The sequence below is a fragment of the Delphinapterus leucas genome, unplaced genomic scaffold (assembly GCF_059928025.1).
Source record: "Delphinapterus leucas isolate spDelLeu-1000000601 "Yukka" unplaced genomic scaffold, BTC_Dleu_Yukka2 spDelLeu_asBTCV2_sq25, whole genome shotgun sequence".
NCBI classification, from domain to species: Eukaryota; Metazoa; Chordata; class Mammalia; order Artiodactyla; family Monodontidae; genus Delphinapterus; species Delphinapterus leucas.
The window spans coordinates 3018814-3041384 of NW_028322234.1; the positions used below are offsets into that span (position 1 = coordinate 3018814).

Consider the following 22571-nt stretch of genomic DNA (forward strand, 5'->3'; position numbering starts at 1 on the left):
TACTGTGTTTCAGCAAATTTACCTAACAGATGGTGAGTGGGCAATTTTTAAAGGGGCATTTTTTAAAAGAGCGGAGAGGGAAGGAATAGAGACAGGCACATACTATATTTGAAGTTACCTCCACGTGTATTTTACGTATGTATACCCATACAATTAAGAAGTCTTTGGATGTTTTATCTTCAAGAATAATTCAGATACTGGATTACTTGAATATCATAAACATTTAGGGTTTAACAGATTTGTTACATATAGACGTTGTATCATGGATTTAAAAGACCATACCGAGCGGGCAGCGGCGGGCGGAGCGACCGAGTGGCGGCGAGGGCTGGGCGGCGGGTGCGGGGTCCGTGCTTCCTCGCGGTGGATGGCTGGGGTTCGCCAGAGACGCCTGGTTGCTCCGCGTTGCCAGGTTACCGAGCGCGTGCCCCGCGCCCGCTCTTCCGCCCGGGCCGCCCTCGGCGCCGCCTGAGCCGCGGTGCGGGCTGCGAGGGGCGCCGGTTCCGCGGAAGCCTGGGTCGGGCGCTGCGTGCGGGACTCTCGTCGCTCGTGGACGGGGCGCGAGCGCGCGGGGTACGTAGGGCGCCGACCTGGGCCTCCCCGGCGCTCCGGCTCCGCTCAGGGCGCCCGCTCAGGGGCCTCCGGCGCGAGGCCCCCTTTGTGGTCAAGATGGCGGCGCCCAGGCGGGCCGCGCCGAGGTGAGCTGGAGCCGGGCCCGGAGAGGGGCGAGTCGGCCACGCCCAGGACTTGGACCCCGGGCTGGTCTCCCGTCTCCCGGGGAGCGGCGGGTGAGTGGGCGCGGCGGCGCGTAGGTCCCTCTCGTGGGGTGGTCAGCTCTCCGTGCGTCCGCAGACTTCTGTCGTCTGATAGTCAGATCTGGGGTGGCCCAGGTTGGAGGCGAGGGTGCTTGATTGGGGAAACCTGAGGGGTTTAAGGACTCTATTGGGATCCTTTCAGACCCCAGCAAGAAGCTGAGCAAGTTTCCTCCTGACTCTCTTCCCGGCTAAGTTTTCTCCCTTCTCTGAAGGCGCCAGCTTTTCTGAATCACCTTGTTACCCGGGGGGATACAGTTGGTGGTTCTGACCGTGGAACGTAGGACCCGGCGCGGGGAAGCCTGAGCTGGTTCTAGTTACTTTGTTTGCAAAGCACGTGTCTTGTCTTTGGAATCTTTGCGTTTGTAACCAACGTTGGGAAGAGGCAGCGTTTTCTCTTCCAAAACACTGCGAGGGGTAACTTTATACGTAAGAAACAAGTGGGCGTTCACATCCATCTCTTTTCCAACCACTGAGTTTTGGTTGTGTTTCCTTTCTTTAAGTTTTCGTTCTGAAGTGATAACAACAACAACAACAAAAGACCATAGCCAATTACACAAAGTATACTCTAGTCTCAGTCCTGCCATTAATTAGCTTAAGTCATTTAATTTTTCTAGGCCTCATTTTTCTCATGTGATGTTTTTTCTTTGAAAAAGTATAGTTTCTAGAAGTCTCTAATCTCTGTGTCATAGTTCAGCTTGGAGAAAACCTGTTCTTATCCAAACTCCATGACATTGTATTTCCAGCTCCAACTTTGGACTTTGAGTGAGTTGGGGGCAACTTTTTAAGGATATTTTCACACAGCTTTTTTAGTTAATATCAGTCTAGCTGACTTGTCATACTCAGACTTTCTCCCATATTCTTTTACCAGTGTGTTCCTTAGTCATATATATAAAGACTGTTGTGGGAAAAATGACCTCCTGGGTCAGCTTACTGCATGGTCATCGACACAGGGCAGGGAGTAAGATTCTGTGGATTTTACAGAAGCAGATACAGGTTTCATTATCCATGTCCTCTCCCCTTTCATCTTACAAAAACAGCAGGCTTTTCTTGGAGAACTGCCAGATAATGCCATCCTGCCTCCTCACGGGCCCCGGGGATGAGTCGCCCAGGGACTGAACTCCAGTAAAGCAGGTGATTGGCTCATGGGTAGGCATCTGACCTCGGCTAAGTCTATCAGACTCCTCCCCAGGACTTTTCTCTCAGAGCAAAATGGAAGAATTGTCTTTTCTCTCTGGAATTTCTAAGCTGGGGAGATATGACTCTGGGACTCCCAGTGACCATCCAGCACCAGAAGAGACTTTCTGTAAAACAAAGTCTTGCAGAGGTAAGCAGGGCTGAGCGACTGAGAGAGAGCTGGAACCCTGCTGATACTCTGGAACTTCCAGATCCAACTGTATCTGAATATGGCTGCATCCCTGAATTTCTAGTACTTGTTTGTTGAGGTTGTTGTTGTTGTTTGGTTTTTGTTTTTAAATTTCCTTTGACTATTTTGAATTTGTTTTCAGCCATGTGCATTTGAAAGCATCATAGCTAAAAGAGCTAATTTCCTACATTAATGTCAGATTTGCTGACTGGCATTCCTTAAGTGAAAAATCATATCCGCTATTTTCTTTAAATAAAATCCTTCCAGCTCAGGTTTGAGATATTCAAAACTCTGCCTCCTACCCGCCTCTTTTCCAACATTTACTATATCACCTTGAAGCATTTGTGACCACATCTTTCCCATCTAGACGCAGTTGAGAGAGAGAGCAAAGACTTCTGATATAAACTGCAACCTGTATGCCTCCTACCTGGAAGCTTTAGAACATACTTGATTCTTGTCATTAAAGCAAATCTTTTGTTGTTGTCTCCAGGGCACAGAAGCATTTTCATGGCATAATGGAGTACAAAGTACATTAAGCCTAACTCTACTTCTCACCCTCTTTTACTTTAAATAGGCAGAAAAGAACAATCTCAAACACATTTTCCCAACAAATAAAATACATATACGATTATGTTTAGAAGACGTTTATGCAACATATAGTTAGACTGATTAATTAATGGATCTTTCGCCAATTGGCACAGTAAATATATATGTTCAATGTGCTCAATTAAAAAGAAGACAATAACATATTTTTACAGGTTAATTATCTGAGCAGAGTATTGTGCCAGCACACTTGATACTACAGTATTTCATGTTTGACAGTAATCTTCTTTCAGTTATATGTACTGCTGAATGTTTCTTGGATTAAGCTATTAAATTATAAGGTCAAAAGTAAAATGATATGAAATTACAATGATAAAGGGACACATATCCCACTTTATGAGAATAGAAGTTCTAATTTCTTTTCAATACTACTAGTAGTGACCACAGTACTAATTTGAGCCCTTACTATGAGCCACTGTGCCCATATGCATTTAGTTCTTACAGTAGTTCTGCAAAGGGCATATAATAATCCACACTGTAACGCTGAAGAAAGTGATTCTCATAGCTGAAAGTCACATAGCTGGTGAGTGGCAAAGTCTAGATTCAAACTTAGAGTCGTCTGACAATGCCCAGGTTGTTGACCACTATGTACACTGCTCAGTTGTTGCACCAATAAAGAAGTGCTTGAAATAATTGTAGATTTGCCTACCCTGAAACTGCAGTGATTTAAAGACATCAAAGTTGCCAGTTGCTTAACCACATCTACTTACAGTAAGAAATTACATTTTATTTCATTTCTAAAACAAGATTAATTCTGCAGGCCCATCGAAACTTGAGCACACAAATCCTACCTCCAAATGAAAGATGCTTGTTTTCCATTATTCAACAGATGGCCCTGTACAGAGGCAATAAATATATAGTAGAATTTTCATTCAAATAAATGAGAAGAGAGGTTTCTTCTTGTCCTGATTCAGTGCCCATCATTATGGGTTATGATGGCTCTTCCCAAACTTTACTTCATTCACTCCACTCTTCCTACAAAACTCCAGTAATGGAATCCATCATTCAGATATATGTGCAAAGCGAAAGGACTGTATTAATACAGTTGCTGAAAGTCAAGTTGATAGAGCACAGGAAATACATCCTAATAAATGCAGCATTAATGTTTGTGTGGGCCTTGGAGTGAGGGGTAGAAGAATTTTCAGTTTAATGGAATATTTTGCCTCTTGCTGTGAAAGTGTGGCTTAATAGTCTTGTAATTGGTCATTTACAGAATCCTCCATCTCTGGGTTTCATGCTTTCTTTACTCTGCAGCTGTTGATTCCTTCTCTTGTTCTGGATGGAAGATAGCAACGAAGCCACTTCAAAGGGCTCAGCCTGCCTTTTTGTGTTATTGTTTAGATGAAGATATTTCCATTTATTAAAGCACAGTATTTAAACATTTTTATCATGTTTCAAACTTGACTGTGTTCTGAAGGTATGAGCACAGGCAGACATAATGGGGGATGTTTTCCAGGAGAGAACATACCCTTATCAAAGGAATTATCAGAATTTTCATGTATGGATTGAGAATCAAATTCTGGAGTTAGACCTGAATTTAAATTCATACGCACAACTTATTACCAGTCTCATCTTGATCAAACGGTTACCACACTTCTCATCAATTTCCTTATCTTTGAAAGCGGAATAAGAGAAGTATGCCTGGTGGAGTTACACATAAAGCTCATCTGATAGAATATTCATAAGGATTTTGCACAAAATATACATGGAAATATTTTAGCACCGAGTTTAGCATGCGATTCATCTTCAATACATTTAAGAGCTATTATTTTATTATTATTATGCTATCATTAAATATCACTATTACTTAAATGTCATTATTGCTAAAATTGCTGTAAAACTACCGCAATAACGCATGATGAATTCCCCTCTTCTGTTTCCTTTGTTTAAATGGAAAATATATATATAAATCTAGACAGAGAACACTTTAGTGATCCTATTCAGTGGAGTGAGAATTCCATGGCACTGATTAAAACAAATCCTGAATTTCATGGACTTAAGATAGCAGAGAGGGGCTTCCCTGGTGGCGCAGTGGTTGAGAGTTCGTGACCCGATCCTGGAAGATCCCACATGCTGCGGAGCGGCTGGGCCCGTGAGCCATGGCTGCTGAGCCTGCGCGTCCGGAGCCTGTGCTCCGCAACGGGAGAGGCTGCAACAGTGAGAGGCCCGCGTACCGCAAAGAAGAAAAAAAAGAAAAAAAGATAGCAGAGAGGCTAAGAGATTTGAAGTTAGACATCCCCAAGTGTGAATTCTACTGTGACCCTCTTCTAGCTCTAGAACCTTGAGGAAGTTTCTGAAACTTTCTGAGCTTTACTACTAGTTTCCTCATCTGTATCTTTTTCAGGACTGTTTATCAAGCATCTTCCTGTTCTCTATGCTTGGACGTATCAATGAACAGATTAGACAAGAGCCTTTGCCTGCGTGCTCCTTCTTGCATGCTTTCTCCCTCCTTACACTCTCGTGTGGAAACGGATGTTATAAATAAATTCTATGCTTTGTCACAGGTTGATGGGCACTACGGGATAAGGAAAAGGATGTGAAGCTCACTGAAGAGGCTTGGGTTGGGAGTGCTGGAGGAGTGTACAGGTAGGTTCTGATTTTAAATAGGGTAGTCAGGGTGGATTTTATAAGTTGACATTTGAGCAAAGACTTGAAGTGAGGGCGTTGTCAGAATGTATGATGGGGAGACCACTCCCTGGGAGCAAGAATAACCAGTCCCAAAACTCTAAGGCAGAAATATGCCGGGCAGCTTGGAGGAATATCAAGGAGGCCACCCTGGCTGACTTAGTCAGTGGGGAGGAAGAGACAGCAGGAGGGCTGGAGGTCGGATATGTGATGGGATGGATTGGGTAAGTCCTGGGAGGCCATCACATGCATTGTGTCTTTTACTCTAAATGTAGGCAGCCAGGGGCAGGATTTTAGCCGAGGTGTGGCATGAACTGTCTCTTGTTTGAAAAGCATAACTCTATCTGTGGTCTTGAGGAAGTGGGGAGAGAGTGGAGTCAGGGAGAATCTCGGGAGGCGACGACAGGATCCTCGAGGTCTATGTTGGTGGCCTGCACCAGGCTGCTAGCGGCTGGTAGTTCTCAGAAGTGGCACATTGGGAAGGTTGTGACAGCATTTCGTGGTAGATTGAATGCAAGAATGGAAAGGAAGAGGGGGTCAAGGGTGAATTCGAGATTTAGGGCCTGGGGAACTGGAAAGGTGTGGTTACTGTCACCTAAGATGGAAAAAGTTTGGGGTAGAGCGTGTTTGGTGGATTAAAGACCAGTTTTGGAGGTGTAAGATTTGAGATGTTTTCGTGACGTCCAAGTAGAGATGCTGAGTACACAGTTGGATACACAAGTCTGCAGTTCTGAAGAAAGGTCTGAACTAGAGATACACTTTAATACAATGGAAATATTAAGAATAATGACATGGAAGCGCTATTTTAAAGATAAAATGAAGTCATGCAGTTAGCACTCTGCTTTCTCAAAACATTTAGTAACTGTTAGCTAAAATAATTACCTGAAATGAAAAAATACCTATAGTTTGTTTTGTTGTTTGCAGTAAAAGTGAATAAAATGTCACAATTATTTTAATAGTATTTGTGACAGAGTAGTTTTAGTTAAGACACCATGACTACAAACATTTACAATAAACCTTTCAGTCTCCTACTTTTCACTCTGATAGGGTACTTGGAACCATATTTTGTAAGGTTTAAGTTAGTTGTCATAGGGTACCTCTTTAATTAGAAGTAATTCTGAACTGTCTAGTTCCATGCAGTTTTATATACATATATGTATAATTATTATTTTATGATTTATCAAACTCAGTTGAAAATTTGCATCACTGATATACATTAGAATTTAAGCATTTACCCTGGTATTCAAGGAAAAAAAGGTACTTGTCTTGTCATTTCCATAGGGGTACTTACTTTCACATCTTCCCTTCACTTTGCAATTGAAAACATGGCAGGGGAAATACTATCTTACTGGTCTTTGAGTTCCCCTTAGCTATCTGCAAGTCCTTAAACAGCCTTTGTGGCTTAACCAAAATTCTCTTCCATCTTCATTGCGCTAACAGATATTGGTCTAAGCATGTACTTATACTAAAAAATGCATGACCACGTTGTCTCTACACATCTATAATTTTATGTTAACACTATCATTTTGTAAGCTATACTTTAGTTGAAATTATAACAGATTTTATGTCAACACACATCCATTTCTAGTGTTCATCTGGTGTTCAACGGGAGAGCAGCATGTCATAAATTTTATCAAAATATAACATCTGAAGAATAGAACAGAGGGTAATTGTGTAATTCTGTATTTACTCTAATTAAGTTCAGTGGAGTTGGCATAATAGAATTAAGATGAAAAAAAAAGACATTGAGGTACCATGGCTCCCTCTCCTAACACACCCTTTTCATATCCGAGAGCAGAGACTCAGCACCTTTCTGTACAGAAATGGAGACAGGAAGAGGCCAGAGGATGAATGACAGGCACGAATGAGGTGGAACTTGGAAGAGCAACATGGAAATGAAATACTTCTTTTGTATTTGGTAGGTGGGGAAAATGTACCAGCGTGTATGCCTACTGGGACCACGTTTCCCAGAACAGTTAAGCCCAGTGTCAACTATGCTGTCCCATCTTCCTCGTAAGTAGGAACATGCTGTTACTTGAATCTTTGCTTCCTGTTTCTTGATAGCTGGTTGAGAAGATTATCACAGGAACTGCATCTTGTTAGCAAATACACTGTTTTGAAATGATTGACACTCACTGAAGAGTGGCAACTCCAAGCTTGCTCTCTCTTGATTTTGGACTGTTTAGGTCTGGAGTGCAGTAGTGGGTTATGGGGAAAGACCATTGGAATTCTTATGTCTTCAGCATAATGGTTATAGCATAATGGTTAGGAGTGTAGGTGCTGGTTCAAATCTCTGCTTTCCACTTGCTAACCATATGAGCTTGGGCAATTTACCTGATTACCTGAACCTCAATACTCCTGCCTATAAAATGATGTTAATAATATTTCATCCTCATAGACTTGTTTTCAATGTTAAAATGAAGTCACGTACACCAAGCACTTAATACAATGCCTAGAGCATAGTAAAGTCTATTATTATTACTATTACTACTACTACTACTATTATTATTATTACTGTCACGATGCCAGGTGCTATTTTTCCTATGCCTTATTCCATTATCTTCTGCCCTGTCCCCCCATTTCTGTCTTGTTTCTGTACAGGGGTAGGTTTGTCACAGAGCATTTTCTTTCCCTAGTGTCTGACTCTTAGTCATCAAGGTGACTGGTCCACGACCCGGCATTCATTGCTGCTCGTTGAAGCAGCCCATTTTGAGAAGGGGAGTTGGATATTGATGCCAAGTTGGGTCAAGGAGAGAGAATTTTCTCTCTTCTGCACTCAGAGAGCTAAGTGAAATATTCAGGCCTCAGAAGGAGAATCAGGCAAAGGGCAACATGCTTAATTTCATACCTTAGTGATTAAGAACAAGTCAGACAGGCTGGATTTGAACTCATTTCCGTCATGTACTGACAACGGGATCTTAGGTGCTTTTGTAACCCCTCTGAGGCTCAGTCAACATCTGAAAGAGACGAATAACATTATCAGGACCTAGCGTATAGCCTCGTTGTAGTAAGTGAGTAAATCCTTTTAAAACGTTCAGCACGTTGTTTGGCATATAAACACGTTATAAAATTAGCTTCTTTGACTACTACCGCTGCTAATATTATTAAGTAGCTGAGCAGATCCGAGGCCCATTTTTTTCTTAGATTGCACATAATCATTTGGACAACCAGCTCACATTGATCAACCGTTGCTTATATATAAACCCCCATGAACCCAAAGGTGCTTTAACTCTCTCCCAGTCAGAGCCTGTTCTGGGGGCAGAAGCAACACCGGCACTACCCCCGTCATCTTTGCCTTTATTGTCACTACACTCGCCTGCCGTACTGAGCACCTTCTGTTTGCCAGGCACCAAATTTAGCCCTGCGTATGCACTATATCATGTAGTTCTCACACTCAGGTGGGAGACATTATCATCATCCCCAATTTTCAGATAAAGACGCCGAGGTGTTGGAAAGGTAAGAAAGTTGACCCACAGCAAGAGATGGAGCCGGAGTATTCAAACCCTTCTCTCTGACCTCAAGAACCCTTAAATATTAGCATACTACTACATCCTGGTAAGAAAATCTGCTTCCAGCCACTCTGGTGAGAGTAGAAATGATTCTCAGTCCCCACATTCCTCTATTGCCCATGCCACCCTAGCCTCAGGACTAGGGGGGAAAGGAAGTGACCTCTTCAAAGAGCAGCCAAAGGGAACCTACTCCCTTCTGCCTTTTTGTAATCAACTAACCAATATTTTATTTCCTTCTTAAGAGTCCCCACATGTTCCTTTTGGTACTTAGCTTGGCCTTTTAGAATTCTGACATTCTGTACATGACTCATCCACTGTATTTCATGTTAATTTATTGAGGTCAAGTATAGGGTCTTACTCATCCTGAAGTCCAGTTATCCCCTGTCACATCTAACTCTGTTCTTTTCTTCTTGTAGGACATCTGCAGGTATTTATTTGAATTTTGTTGAATTGTTCTCATCAATAGTACATTAAAAGTTATACAGAAAGTGCTTTCTTATAAGGAAAACCATCTAAATAGATTTCTAGCTCTTTACTTTTTATAGCACTATTGTAGAATTATAGATCTCCAGGTAATATTTTTTAGATTGAGTTCTTCATATCATCTTATTTTTACATATAATGATAAATCTGAATTTTCTCTTTCAAAGCTTCAAGACTTCACTGGCTTGTAACTTAGCTTGTTGATTATGTGTTGTTGACTTTTCCATTTACAATGATATTTGATCCTGGTAAGGATGGGGCTGGGTGGGAAGGTACATCTTAGGGCCATAAATTGGTTTTGTAGAGAACTAACATAAAGATCTAAAGTCTCATCATATTTCTGCAGAACTCATGAATCATTTTATTATAATTGCACTCATTCAGGGAGTATAAAACCATTTTCAAATTGTTATTCCTAATTTGTTCATCTTCTCTTCCTTAGTCTTAGAGAGAAGAGAGCAGGCTGAATGGAAGAAAGTCATTATGACCACTGGGGCCACTAAGGTAGGCATCAGTCCCAGAGTTTTGTTTTCATCTCTCTGCTATTAATTTTGGCTAATGTCTTGAGTGCTTACTTGGTGCCAATTACTTAGCCGACCATGGCATGGCAAATGGATTGTGTCATTTCATCCCCTGATAGTCATACAATTAATGTATGTATTATTATGATATCCCATAATGCATACATGGAACAGAGCCCCAGAAGTGGTTATTTGCTCACAAAAATATGGTAGATGTGGAATTTGGACTCAGGTGTGATAGACTCCTAAATCACTTCTAGTGATTTTTATCACTAAATTAAAGTTGTATACCTCTGGAGAGTAGATAGTTTCTAAAATTTCCTCAGCTCTAACGTTTTATAATTAAATTTTTGTCTGATGGCAAGCTTAACAGTTAAGATGGGTAGGAAGGAATGCCAGCCTGTTGAATGGAATTTCCCTGAAATAAGCCTGTTTTATGACACCAGTTCACTCATTCATTCACTCAGCATGTATTGAATGTTTGCTCTGTGCAAAGGCATTTTAGGCATCACAGTGGAGTGAGCGCCCCTTCCATAGACTCTCCTGCAGCACTCAGAGAAGTGTTGGACTGGTTTGCCTGTTATGGAATGGGGCTTGCTGATAGAAGCCTGGTTTGTCCTCCACTGATAAAACTAAGACATACTCATATGAGTTTATAGGCATCTTGAAGCTGTGGGATAGTAACACACATGAATCTTACCATTTTTGCCTGGGATTAATGATGTAAAGGCTTTGGATTTGGGTATGGAAAATGGGTGCAATTATGGGCGTGTTGGTTCTACATATATATGGACATCACGTGTCATCAGCCTGCAGCTACCTGCCATTCCTCACTACTCCTTCTTTTCACAAACCAAACAAGTACCTTCTTATCTGTCCTGTGGATAAGCTCTTGACAGTGGCACTAGGGCCTCCCTGAATAAGTACATCATTGGCTAAACCAGTGGTTTCTCAGATATGCTCATTGAACAACCCTTAAGGTGGATTGACATTCCACTGCCTAGAATAGAATATGGTGTTCTTTAGAAATCGGGAGGAAGAAATAGGCCACCAGATGTACTTTGTTTAATTTAAATTGTTTATATATGTATCTGAACAATTGTTATATATGTGTATGTATACTTGTTCATATATATGAATGATTTAAAATTGAAGATATATATATATATACACACACATATATATATATGTATATTTAAATTTTGGCTTCTGTTAGCAAGTAGTAAATTAAATTATTAGCAGATCCATACTGCAGGGAAATAACCAATCAGATTTCATTCAATAGCTTGCTTTTTTGTAGATTTATGGTTGTGATTTTATATCTGCAGGTATGTTTGCTGAAGAAAATATTTCTACCACTTTACACAAAATTAAGTTCATTTAATACCAATGCGGCATGTCTCAAATGTCTTAATACAGTTTTAATCTTTAATTGCATCAGAAGTATGAAATTAGAAACATACCCCAAAATCATTTGAAGATATAATTACTTTCATTTCCCTTAAACTTTTGAGACTTTTGAAAAATAAGTATTTAGTTGTACTTATCTGTTTCTGTCTCTCTAAAGATAGCAAACACTGAAACACAATTCTTTCTAAAAGTCAATATTAAAAATATATTGTCCAAGATGACCAAAACTAAGGAAGTGGCAAAGAAATTCAAAACTTTAAACTTTCAAAGGGTGCTTTTTTTGTGAATGTGTAGTACTTGTTCTTCTGAAGGAATTAATCTTTTTAAAAATTTAATTAACTTATTTTTTATTGAAGTATACTTGGTTTACAGCGTTGTGTTAAGTACTGCTGTACAGCAAAGTGACTCTGTTATACATATGTATATACATTCTTTTTCATATTCTTTTCCATTATGGTTTATCACAGGATATTGAATATAGTTCCCTGTGCTATATAGTAGGACCTTGTTGTTTAGCCAATCTATATATACCAGTTTGCATCTGCTAATCCCAAACTCCCAGTTCATCCCTCTCCCACCTGCTTCCCCCTTGACAGCCACCCGTCTATTCTCTATGTCTCTGATTCTGTTTCTGTTTCATAGATAGGTTCATTTGTGTCATATTTTAGATTCCACATATAAGTGGTATCATGGTATTTGTCTTTCTTTCTGACTTACTTTGCTTAGTATGATAATCTCTAGTTGCATCCATGTTGCTGCTGCAAATGGCATTATTTCATTCTTTTTTTATGGCTGAGTAGTATTTCATTGTATATATGTACCACATCGTCTTTATCCATTCATCTGTTGATGGACATTTAGGTTGTTTCCATGTCTTGGCTATTGTGAATATTGCTGCTGTGAAGATCAGGGTGAATGTGCCTTTTTGAATTATAGTTTGGTCTGGATATACGCCCAGGAGTGGGATTGCTGGATCATATGGTAGGTCTATTTTTAGTTTTCTGAGGAACCTCCATACTGTTTTCCACAGTGGCTGCACCAACTTACATTCCCACCAACAGTGTTGTAGGAGGGTTCCCTTTTCTCCACACCCTATCCAGCATATGTTATTTGTAGACTTTTTAATGATGGCCATTCTGACTGGTGTGAGGTGGTACCTCATGGTAGTTTTGATTTGCATTTCTTTAATAATTGGCAGTGTTGAGCATCTTTTCATGTGCCTATTGGCCATCTGTATTTCTTCTTTGGAGAAATGTCTCTTTAAGTCTTCTGCCTATTTTTTTGATTGGGTTGTTTGCTTTTATTGTCATCAAGTTGTATGAGCTGTTTGTATATTTTGGAAATTAAGCCCTTGCTGGTCGCAATCATTTGCAAATATTTTCTCCCATTCTGTAGGTTGTCTTTTCATTTTGTTTATGGTTTCCTTTGCTGTGCAAAAGCTTGTAAGTTTGATTCAGTCCCCTTTGTTTATTTTCATTTTGATTTCTATTGTCTTGGGAGACTGACCTAAGAAAACATTGGTATGATTTATGTCAGAGAATATTTTGCCTGTGTTCTCTTCTAGAAGTTTTATGGTGTCAGGTCTTATGTTTAAGTCTTTAAGACATTTTGAGTTTATTTTCGTGTATGGTGAAAGGATGTGTTCTAACTTCACTGGTTTATATAAGGCTGTCCAACTTTACCAACAGCACTTGCGGAAGAGACTGTCTCTTTCCCATTATATATTCTTGCCTCCTTTGTCAAAGATTAATTGTCAAAGATTAACTGAGGTGTGTGGGTTTATTTCTGGGCTCTGTATTCTGTTCCATTGATCCATATGTCTGTTTTTGTGCCAATACCACGCTGTTTTGATTACTGTGACTTTGGAGTACTGTCTGAGTCTGGGGTGGCTATGCCTCCAACCTTGTTCTTTTTCTTCAGGATTGCTTTGGCAATTCTGGGTCTTTTATGGTTCTGTATGAATTTTAGGATTATTTGTTGTAATTGTGTGAAAAATGTCATGGGTAATTTGATAGGGATCGCATTAAATCTGTAGATTGCTTTGGGTAGTATGGGCATTTTAACAATATTAATTCCTCCAACCCAAGAACATGAGATGTCTTTCCATTTCTTTGAATCATCTTCACTTTTCTTTGTTAATGTCTTACAGTTCTCAGCGTATAAGTCTTTTGCCTTCTTGGTGAGGTTTATTCCTAAGTATTTTATTTTTGGGGTTGTGATTTTAAAAGGCATTGTTTTTTTACATTCCCTTTCCGATATTTCATTGTTGGTATAAAGAAATGCAACCAATTTCTGTATGTTAATCTTGTATTCTGCTACCTTGCTGAATTCGTTTATCAGTTGTAGTAGTTTTCATGTAGAGTCTTTAGGGTTTTCTATATATAGAATCATATCATCTGCATCTAATGACAATTTTACCTCTTCCTGAAGGAATTAATCTTGAAGTTCTACTAAGACTTTTGGGATACCTGTTTTAATGAGCCACTACTCCCTGCCTGAGATTGCACTATGCGCCAGAGATTCTAGAATTAGCATAATAAAACTAATAATGCAAACAACAACAACAGATCTTCACAAACCTTCCTTGCAAGGAAGTAGAGTCCACTGGAAAAACAGACAGGTGAAACACACATTCAAAATGGCAGTGATTCTCAAACATTTATGTGCTGAAAAATCATGACAAGCATGATAACCAGAGCAATTACTAGACCCCTTCTCCAGCTGGTCAGGTGTAAGGTCCTGTATCTCTATTTTTGGTGAATGCCTCCAGGAGAGTCTGAGACAGATGTTCTCAGTTGTCGTCAACCTTTAGTGTGCATCAGATTTGCCTGAGAATATTGTTAAAACACAGATTGCTGGGCTCCAGTGCCAGAGTTCTAACCAGTTCCCAGGTGTGGCTGATATTGCTGGCCCAGGGACCACATTTTGAGAACCACCTTTCAAAACTCTGCAGTGTGCGGTTGTGTGTGTTGTGAATGAGACGGGCCCAGAGAACCAAAGGAGGGCAAAGGGACTCTGCCCTAAATTAGCCAAAGGTAACAATAGCAGCTAGAATTGATTGACCCAAGAAAAAATTATAAGAACTTTACCTGCATTTGCTCATTTAATCCTTTCAGTAAGGTACATAGGTGCTACTTAGTGTTCCTCTTTTACAGGGGTGTCCAGAGAAGGTAACTACTTTGCCCACGTCCTAAACTGGTAAGTAACAGATTAAGAATTCAAGTCTAGGAAGTGTGATTCCAGAGCCCACACCTCTACCCTTTCTGCATGTAGAGAGGAGTAAAGGGTTGTCAGTGAAGCCTTCCTGGGGGCCGTGGCCTCTGAGTGTAGATAGAAGGATGAGTTGGACATAAAGATCATTATTTGTGTGTGGTGGGGGTAGGGGAGGAAGTATGAGGGCTTCCAGAAGAGCCCGCCCTCCCCATACATCTGCTATAAGCAAGTCTGATGATCAGGAGTCCGGAACATGAGTATGACTATGGGATACTGAGAAGGGTTCTAGAACCCTGAGGTTAGAGTTCTGGATCAGTTAGTAGGTAACAGAAAGTGAATGAGTGATTTACCTTACTTTCCACGGGTAGCAGGAAGTTTGGAGATAGTCCCTCTAGCGTTAGTCCAGCTGCTGAAGGGCATCACCAGGGGACTGGGTTGCTTCGCTCTTCCAGCTTCCACATCTCTAGCACGTCCACATAGCTTCAAAGTGACCCCAGAATCTCCAATAGTGTTCCAACAGTTTGGGCAGGAAGAAAGAAAAGGAAAACAAAAAGAAATTAAGTAAGAAAAAAAAGGCAGTGTCTAACTCAGAGAGCAAATTTTTTACCACAGATGGTCAGCAGACTTGCACTTAGATCTCATCAGCTCGGATTTTAAACTGGCCACCTTAGCCTTAAGGATAATGGGGTCTCCTAAACCAGGGCTTTGATAGTAAGGAATAAGGAGGGAGTGGTACTGATTAGCAGTGCCTGCTGTCCCAAACAAATATTATCCCCAAACTTTTTTTTTATCCTATATTTTACTTTAAAGAACGGAGGGGAAACATGTATCTGTAAATAGCCTTTTAGAAAGGGTACAATTATATAGTTATACAACCCCCTGGAGGGCTCCTTTCTTCTAAAATCTCTTTAAAAACTGTTCAAGGTTAAGGACATTTTTATCTTAATTTAGTAACTTGCAGTCGATTATCTTGGAATGACATCCTCTCTCTGCAGATGTTCTGTCAGGCTTTAGAAAATTCTAGAAGTGGACAGAGAAGTGTTATGGTACATGTATTTGCAATATGCACGTCTTTGAAATGAAATCCATTTAGGGACCAAAAGGCATTTCACGTCTTTGCTATACATTTTCACATATTTGCCTTTCCAGAATTCCTTTGAGCAAATCTGTTAGATGTAACCCATCCGTTTCTCCCATCTGAATTCTTTATTACTAAACGTTCTTCAGTATGCTCTCACTCCCCTCTGTCAAAGGCGTTTCTCTGGGTCCTCACCCTTCTCATCTCATATGTGAATGCGTATCTTAAACTGAAGCAACAGTCTGCTATGACTTCTCCATAACTTGAAGAACCCGTCTTTGTGGGAAAAAAAGTAGACTTACTAACTTAAAAGGTAAAATGCGCGCAATGTTTCTGAGAATTAAAAACTAAGATAAAAACATAAGCAATGGAAAAAACTTACAGTGGATCCTTTTCAAAGACTTTATTTTACAGAGAAGGCAACTGAGGTTTAAAGAAAAAATGCGTTAGTTAAACACTAAATAATAAACCTTAAACCTCAGTGGAGCAACACATGGACAGTTCATTTCTCACTCACTCAGGAGTGTAGTATGGACTTTGGTGGTCTGAGGGTCAGTTTTCTGCTCAGTTATTCAGGGACCCACCACCTTCATCAAGTGGCTCTACGTTTGTCCTAAAAAGGAAAGGAGAGAGGAAGCTGCAAGCTACAGTTATCAACTCGTTATCCTTCAGACATAAACTCTTCAGGTCACCTCTGGTCACATTCTTTGGGATAGAACCATACCCAGATGCAAGCGGAGATGGAGACTGTTGTTCCTATCTTGGTCCTAGTGATGCCTCTACAGGCTGGAGGAGCTAATTAAAGTGTAGTCAACAGCTGGTTGTTTCTGCCACAATGAGTGATTAGCCTAAGACTGTGGATTAATTATGTGTGTGTGTCACATATACATATAATACACACAAACATATATATGTGTGTGTATATATACATTTTTTAGCATGAGTTGACACAGGGGGCTTCTGCCGTATCAAAAGAGTACAAACTGCCTCTTGTTGCTTTTTCTTAATTGAAGTTGACTACTACTATCTATTTCCCTTCATTTTGCTACCTCCCCCCCACCTTTCAGTATTATATGAAAATTCTGAAAGAAATAATTTCAAAGTTTCCAGTGCTTTTAAAGGTAATAGAATACTCAGACCTTAACAATTTTCCTGTGTGAAACTTTTGCCAGACTAAAACAGTTAACTTATGAAAAGTAAATTTAGATTGATACAAAAGAGAATATAAGCTGATTTTTTTTTTTTTTTTACACAAATACCCTGAGCCAGGGTGGAAAATAAATGGAAAAGGAATTTAGATCCTTTTGTTGTAAATTTAAATATTTTTAATTGTAAAAATAATACAGGCTCATTGTAGAAACTCCAAAATTGAAAGGATTTAAAGAAAAAAGGAAAAATAACTCAAAATCCCATTTCTGATAAATCATCTCTGTAACATTTTTGAGGGTATCTTTTGAAACTTTTTTGTGACGGGGTGCATATAAATACAATGCAAGTATAAAATACCTTTAATTATTATATCCAACTACAAAACAGTTCTATAACATTTTTATTTAGTAATATAAGTATGATTACTCATCACCTAATAAAAATCTGCAGCATCATTTTTAATGGTTGAACAGCATTCTATTATTTATTTAACCAGTCCCTACTGTTCAGCATTTAGATTATTCCTGTTTTGCTTTGCTAAACAATGAGACAAGCATCCTTGTTCATATGTCTTTGAGCATTTGTTTATTTCCTTAGAATGGACTTCTAGAACTTGAATGGCTGGTTGTCAGTTCTGGTACATACTGACATATTGTCTTCCAGAAAGGTTACCGTGCTTTTTATTTCTACCAAGAATTTAACATCCAGTGTGGTTTCTTACACACACTCATCAGTACCAGTATTATCAATATCAATACCAGTATTATCACGTTTTTTAAAACTTTGTCATTCTAGTCAGTAAAATATGACACCTGAATTATTTTATTTGTATTTCTTTGATTAATAATAGCAAAGTTGAACATATTTTCCTATCTTTATTGGCTGTTAATACTTTTTAGTTTGTGACTTTATGACATCCATTTTTCATCGATGTATAACAACCTTTTATATATCAATGTGTTTATTTTGTTGTAAATGCAAGTTTTTTCTCTTCATTTATTAATTTTTATTTTGTGTGTGTTGAACTTCTTTAATACTGTCAAGTCTATTCAGAAACCCTTTAATGAACACAACAAATGTGGAAAATCAGTCATTCTCCTGCATTTTGTAATCAATGTATTTCCTTTTGGGCAGTATGGAAATGTAAGTTCTTATTTCATCTTATGGTTGGAAAGAATCTATTCCCTCGGAAAGGGATTATAGTCTCCAGGATGCAGTAATGGGAGATTTTATAGGGTAGGCAGGGTCTACAGAAGAAAAAACCCTAAATCACACTCCATTGGTGGTTGCCTTATTTATAAAAATGGCATTTGAGGTTGTGTGACTGCCATCAGGTAAGCAAAATTAATTTTTAGCATGAAGTACTCCTATCAGCAAAAACAGCCTAGGATAGGCTAGCGGTAAGAAGTGAGGGGTTATGGGATTGGGGCATAGCCTCTGTTTCCTCCAATGCAGCTGGAAATTTAAACTGTGGGGCTCCTGCTTGATCCAATCAGCCCAGCTAGTATGTGTTGCCAGGTAGGGTGAATAGACTCAGAAGTACAAGAGCTCATCCTTGGTCCCCTCTGGAAATGAGCAGAGAATACTGTGTCAAGCAGTGGTGATCAGTCCATGGTCTGGAGACTTGGATCTCCTCACATAGTCCTTAAAGTCAGGGTGAGACAAAATGCCAATACAAATTATATTGATGACAGTATCAATGAGGTGACATTGAGTCCTTTGACCCAACGTGTGTCTGCAGTGTGCCATCCATTAGTAAACGGGCAAAGCCATTTGACAGATCTATCTGATACAATGAATGAATCTGACACTCATAGTTTGAAAAACGGAAACTGTATCCATTTGTCAAGAACAGTGGCTACTTGTTCTGCTTTATTCCCCCTGGTAGAACTAGGTAACATTGCAGGCAGTAAGACGTTCCAGCATTTCACCCTGGAGTAGCCCCAAAACTGAAGAAGCTGTCTTATCAGTAGTTAGCTCCTTGTCACCAAGAATATTAAAGTAGATTTGTATGATTAGCAAATTAAAGAGACTGTAGTGCCTACCACTACTGTATTCACTAAGGCACCCAAGTTATTCTAAAGAAATCCTAATAATACATTAGGACCGTTCTGAATATTTTTATTTGATTAGCCATAATCTTCTAGTTCTAACATCCATCACCATTTTGACCACTGAAACTTGGCCTTCTTTTCTTACAGCCTAGCCCTGTGGTCTTGGGCTAATCACTAACCTGCTTAGAGATACAATTTTCTTCTCTATGAAATAGAAACAATATTATATGCTTTGAAGGGCTGCAGGAAGATGAGCTGTAATGTTTATCAAGTGCCTAGTAAGTAGCCTGACCCATAATAAATACTTGGCTAATTGTAGATGTTAGTTTCATTTTTAGTTTTATTTCCAAACATTGCTCTTTACTTTTGGAACTGTAAAATTTGTTTTGAGAGTGGAGGACTTGTTGTTTGGATTCCTCCAACACTCTCTGTATATTCTGTACTTCTATCCCTACATCATTTATCTTAATGGAATAAATGATCTTTGGTCTGGTGATTCCAAGGTGACGAGGAGCTAAGTGGAGGTTCAGTATACACCTGGAAGTATGGATTTTCATGCCCAGTGCAAATGTGGGAAAGGCATTATTCCCACATTATAAAGGGGGTAAAAAGACCTCCAACTTGAGGAGACCCTGGGTTGAGAGATGAGAGATTTACAGGTACTGTGTTTATCCTACAGGGTACCACAGGGGCTTTTATGTTCTGTAGCAAGAATTTGCACCTTATACCCTTGTAGTTAGAAGTAAAGCGTACCACATAACTAATATCTAGTAAGCATTAGAGTTAGAATAAATACCATTTATTTAACGTTTCCTTTGTGTTAAGCATTTTATAGTTACAACATATGGATGGATACTATATTGTAATGGTTAAGAGTGTAGTTTTTTGAGCTGGATAATCCTGGATTGGAGTCTCATCTTTATTACCTCTTTTTTTTCTGTTTTATTGAGGTATAACTGACAAAATTGTAAGATAGTCAAAGAGTATATCATGATGATTTGATACACATATGCGTTGTAAAAGGATCCTTCCCATCACGTTAATTAATACATCTAACAGCTCATGACCTTTTTCCTTTTTTTCTTTTTTTGGTGAGAACACTTAAGTTCTATTCTCTCAGAAAATGTTAGTTATACAATACAGTATTATTGACTGTAGTAACTATGTTATACAGTAGATCCTCAGGCCTTATTCATCCTGCAGCTGAAAGTTTGTACCCTTTTACCAGTCTTCCCCTCTTTTTCCCACCCACACCCCAGCCCCTGGCAACCAGTTTTCTACTCTGTTTCTATGAGTGTGGCTTTTTTTCTTTTTAGATTCCATATATAAATGATATCATTCGTATTTATCCTGTCTGGCTTATTTCATCAGCATAATGCACTCCTGTTTCATCTATATTGTCACAAATGAAAGGATCTCCTTCATTTTTTTAAGGCTGAATAATATTCCATTACCTCTTAAATGAGTGACTTTTGGTACATTATTTACACTTTCTAAGCCTCAGGGTTTCTTTTCTTCTGTAAAAAAATATATATATATGTATATATATACTAGCAGGTTATTTTCTGATATGTGGAATGTTTGTTGAATCAACAAATAATTAGTTGAGATCATAAATGTGACACTTAGCACTGTATTAACATTTATTAATACTCTCCCTGTTAATTTCTACAATAAATTGTATAATAAGTAACAATAATAATAGTACTACTAGTAGTTTTAGAAAATGCATAGGATGTGCCAGGCATCATATACTGTACTACCCTCCTTCATGTGTACCACAAGTTACATGTGGATATCATCTTCCACGTTGTTTCCTTTAAAGAAACTTGAAGCTCAGCAAGATTGAGTAGCTTGCTCCAGATGTGAACTCAGGTCTGAATCACTCCACATATAGGTTCTTAATTACTCCATGTCTTTAATTCCACATCTGCATTTGTTTGTTGTTGTTTTTAACTTTCCAAGCATCTGATGTGAAATTCCTTTCTCTTTGGGGAATTTTCCACTTTGTGGGTCTTGGTGAGAAACAGAGCCTTCCTCTCGTTATACAAGCTGAACATGTCAGATACACTGTTTACTCACATGCTCAGTCTCCCTTACAGATGGAAAACAGTCGGGCGACCTCGGGTTGGCCAACTGCACCCCTCTCTTGGATTTTGAATTACAAATAAATGATGTAAAGAAGCAAGGCCAGCAGTGCTGGGTCAACCTCCTGTTTCCTGTTCCTGCTTGGTAGCAAGGCCAGCTAGGACTTATAACATCACTTTGGCCTGATCCTATAATTGCAATAGCATAGCCTTGGCTTTCGGTTGTTTAGTCTGCTTCTAGTTACTGAGACCTAACCATAAACTTCCAAAAGTTTCCTTTTCTGCGCAAATTAGCCGTATCTGCTCCCTGATGATTACAAATAAGACCTTTCCTGATATACAATGGTGACCTACTTATCCAGGCAGATGTAACATCGTCCTGGCAGGGACAGAGGGCAGGCAAGTTCCTTGAACAGCTGAACAAGAAGAAAAAGACCTAAGAAGGAAGAATTGAAGCCAGTTCTGCTTGTGTTATAATTCTACCCGCAGCTGCCTCTGTTTCACAGACCACATGCTAAGGACCGTGTCCCTTCCCCTGTAAAAGACGAGCAAAGTAGACCCGGGCCTTCCAACCCAGAGACCAGCTGAGCTGTACCGTGGACAATCTAGGATGTGAAAGACTTCACTCAATGTCTTTGTCACTTGACACATTGTTCCTCTCTTTGGGAAGTAGCTTCTTTGTGTGACAAGAATATGCTAAACCAACACTTAAGTGGACAGAGGTGAAAGATGCCAAAATTAGCTACAGAAAAAAAGGCGTAAAGACTTGTATTTTCTGTTATTTGAAGGTGTTAAGACCCCACATAGAATATGAGTCCTTTAAAGGAAAATTGTGAATGGCCCAGGGAATGTTGAATTTCCATGTGGCCATGTGTTCTTGATCGGTCACGATGATGATGATGGTAGCATCAGTAGCATTTATCAGTGTTTCCTGGGTGAGAGGCACTTTATCCTAATGACCTTTTATCCCCATGACGACCCTGTGAAGTAGGAAATACCGTTTCAGCATCTTCAGGGTTTTTCTTTTTTTTTTTTTTTTTAAATCAGGAATTTACCCTAGATCACAGTTGGGTGGTAGAACGACCAGAACTGGACACTAGCCTTTCCTGAATTCCCAGAGTGTGATCTTAGCAGTTGTATTGCCTGATGCAGAGCCATGTACATGTTGCCAAAGCAATGAAACGTGTACCTATTTCTAAGAGATTCTAACTCAGAAGCTCTGGGGTTTAAGTGCAGAGCAGTTGAGTGTGATTGTCTTTACAGACAGTAGATAACTTAAGAGAAGTTGTTTAAAAGTATATTTGCATATTGCACTACCCTGTCATATCTGTGATTGGTTAGCTATTGAGTAACTAACACAAATCCCAACCCCATCTCTAATCTCATTCGTCTCTTGTATGATATTTGACCTAATTGAGGCAGTATTTTTTTTGTTCTTTCCCACAAACACACATCGAACATCCAAAACATGCTTACCATTTGTGAGCATATTCTCTTAGTTATTTAGGAGTTGAGTAAGAGTGAGAGAGAAGGGCTTCCCTGGTGGCGCAGTGGTTGAGTGTTCTGCCTGCCGATGCAGGGGACGCGGGTTCGTGCCCCGGTCTGGGAAGATCCCACATGCCGCGGAGCGGCTGGGCCCGTGAGCCATGGCCGCTGAGCTTGCG

General features: G+C 39.6%; 1 pseudogene across 9 annotated transcripts in view; it reads left to right on the forward strand.

Annotated features, from left to right (window-relative positions):
• Window positions 1-657: 657 nt before the first annotated feature.
• LOC149744030 (UDP-N-acetylglucosamine--peptide N-acetylglucosaminyltransferase 110 kDa subunit pseudogene) overlaps window positions 658-22571 on the forward strand; it is a 47237-nt pseudogene continuing 25323 nt past the window's right edge. Inside the window, exons 1-5 of one of the 9 annotated variants that reach the window (XR_016391555.1) lie at window positions 658-785; window positions 5283-5364; window positions 7326-7416; window positions 9838-9899; window positions 14482-14524. The product of XR_016391555.1 is annotated as a UDP-N-acetylglucosamine--peptide N-acetylglucosaminyltransferase 110 kDa subunit pseudogene, transcript variant X6 (transcript). The other 8 variants (XR_016391556.1, XR_016391552.1, XR_016391554.1 and 5 more) reach the window with 8 other exon arrangements.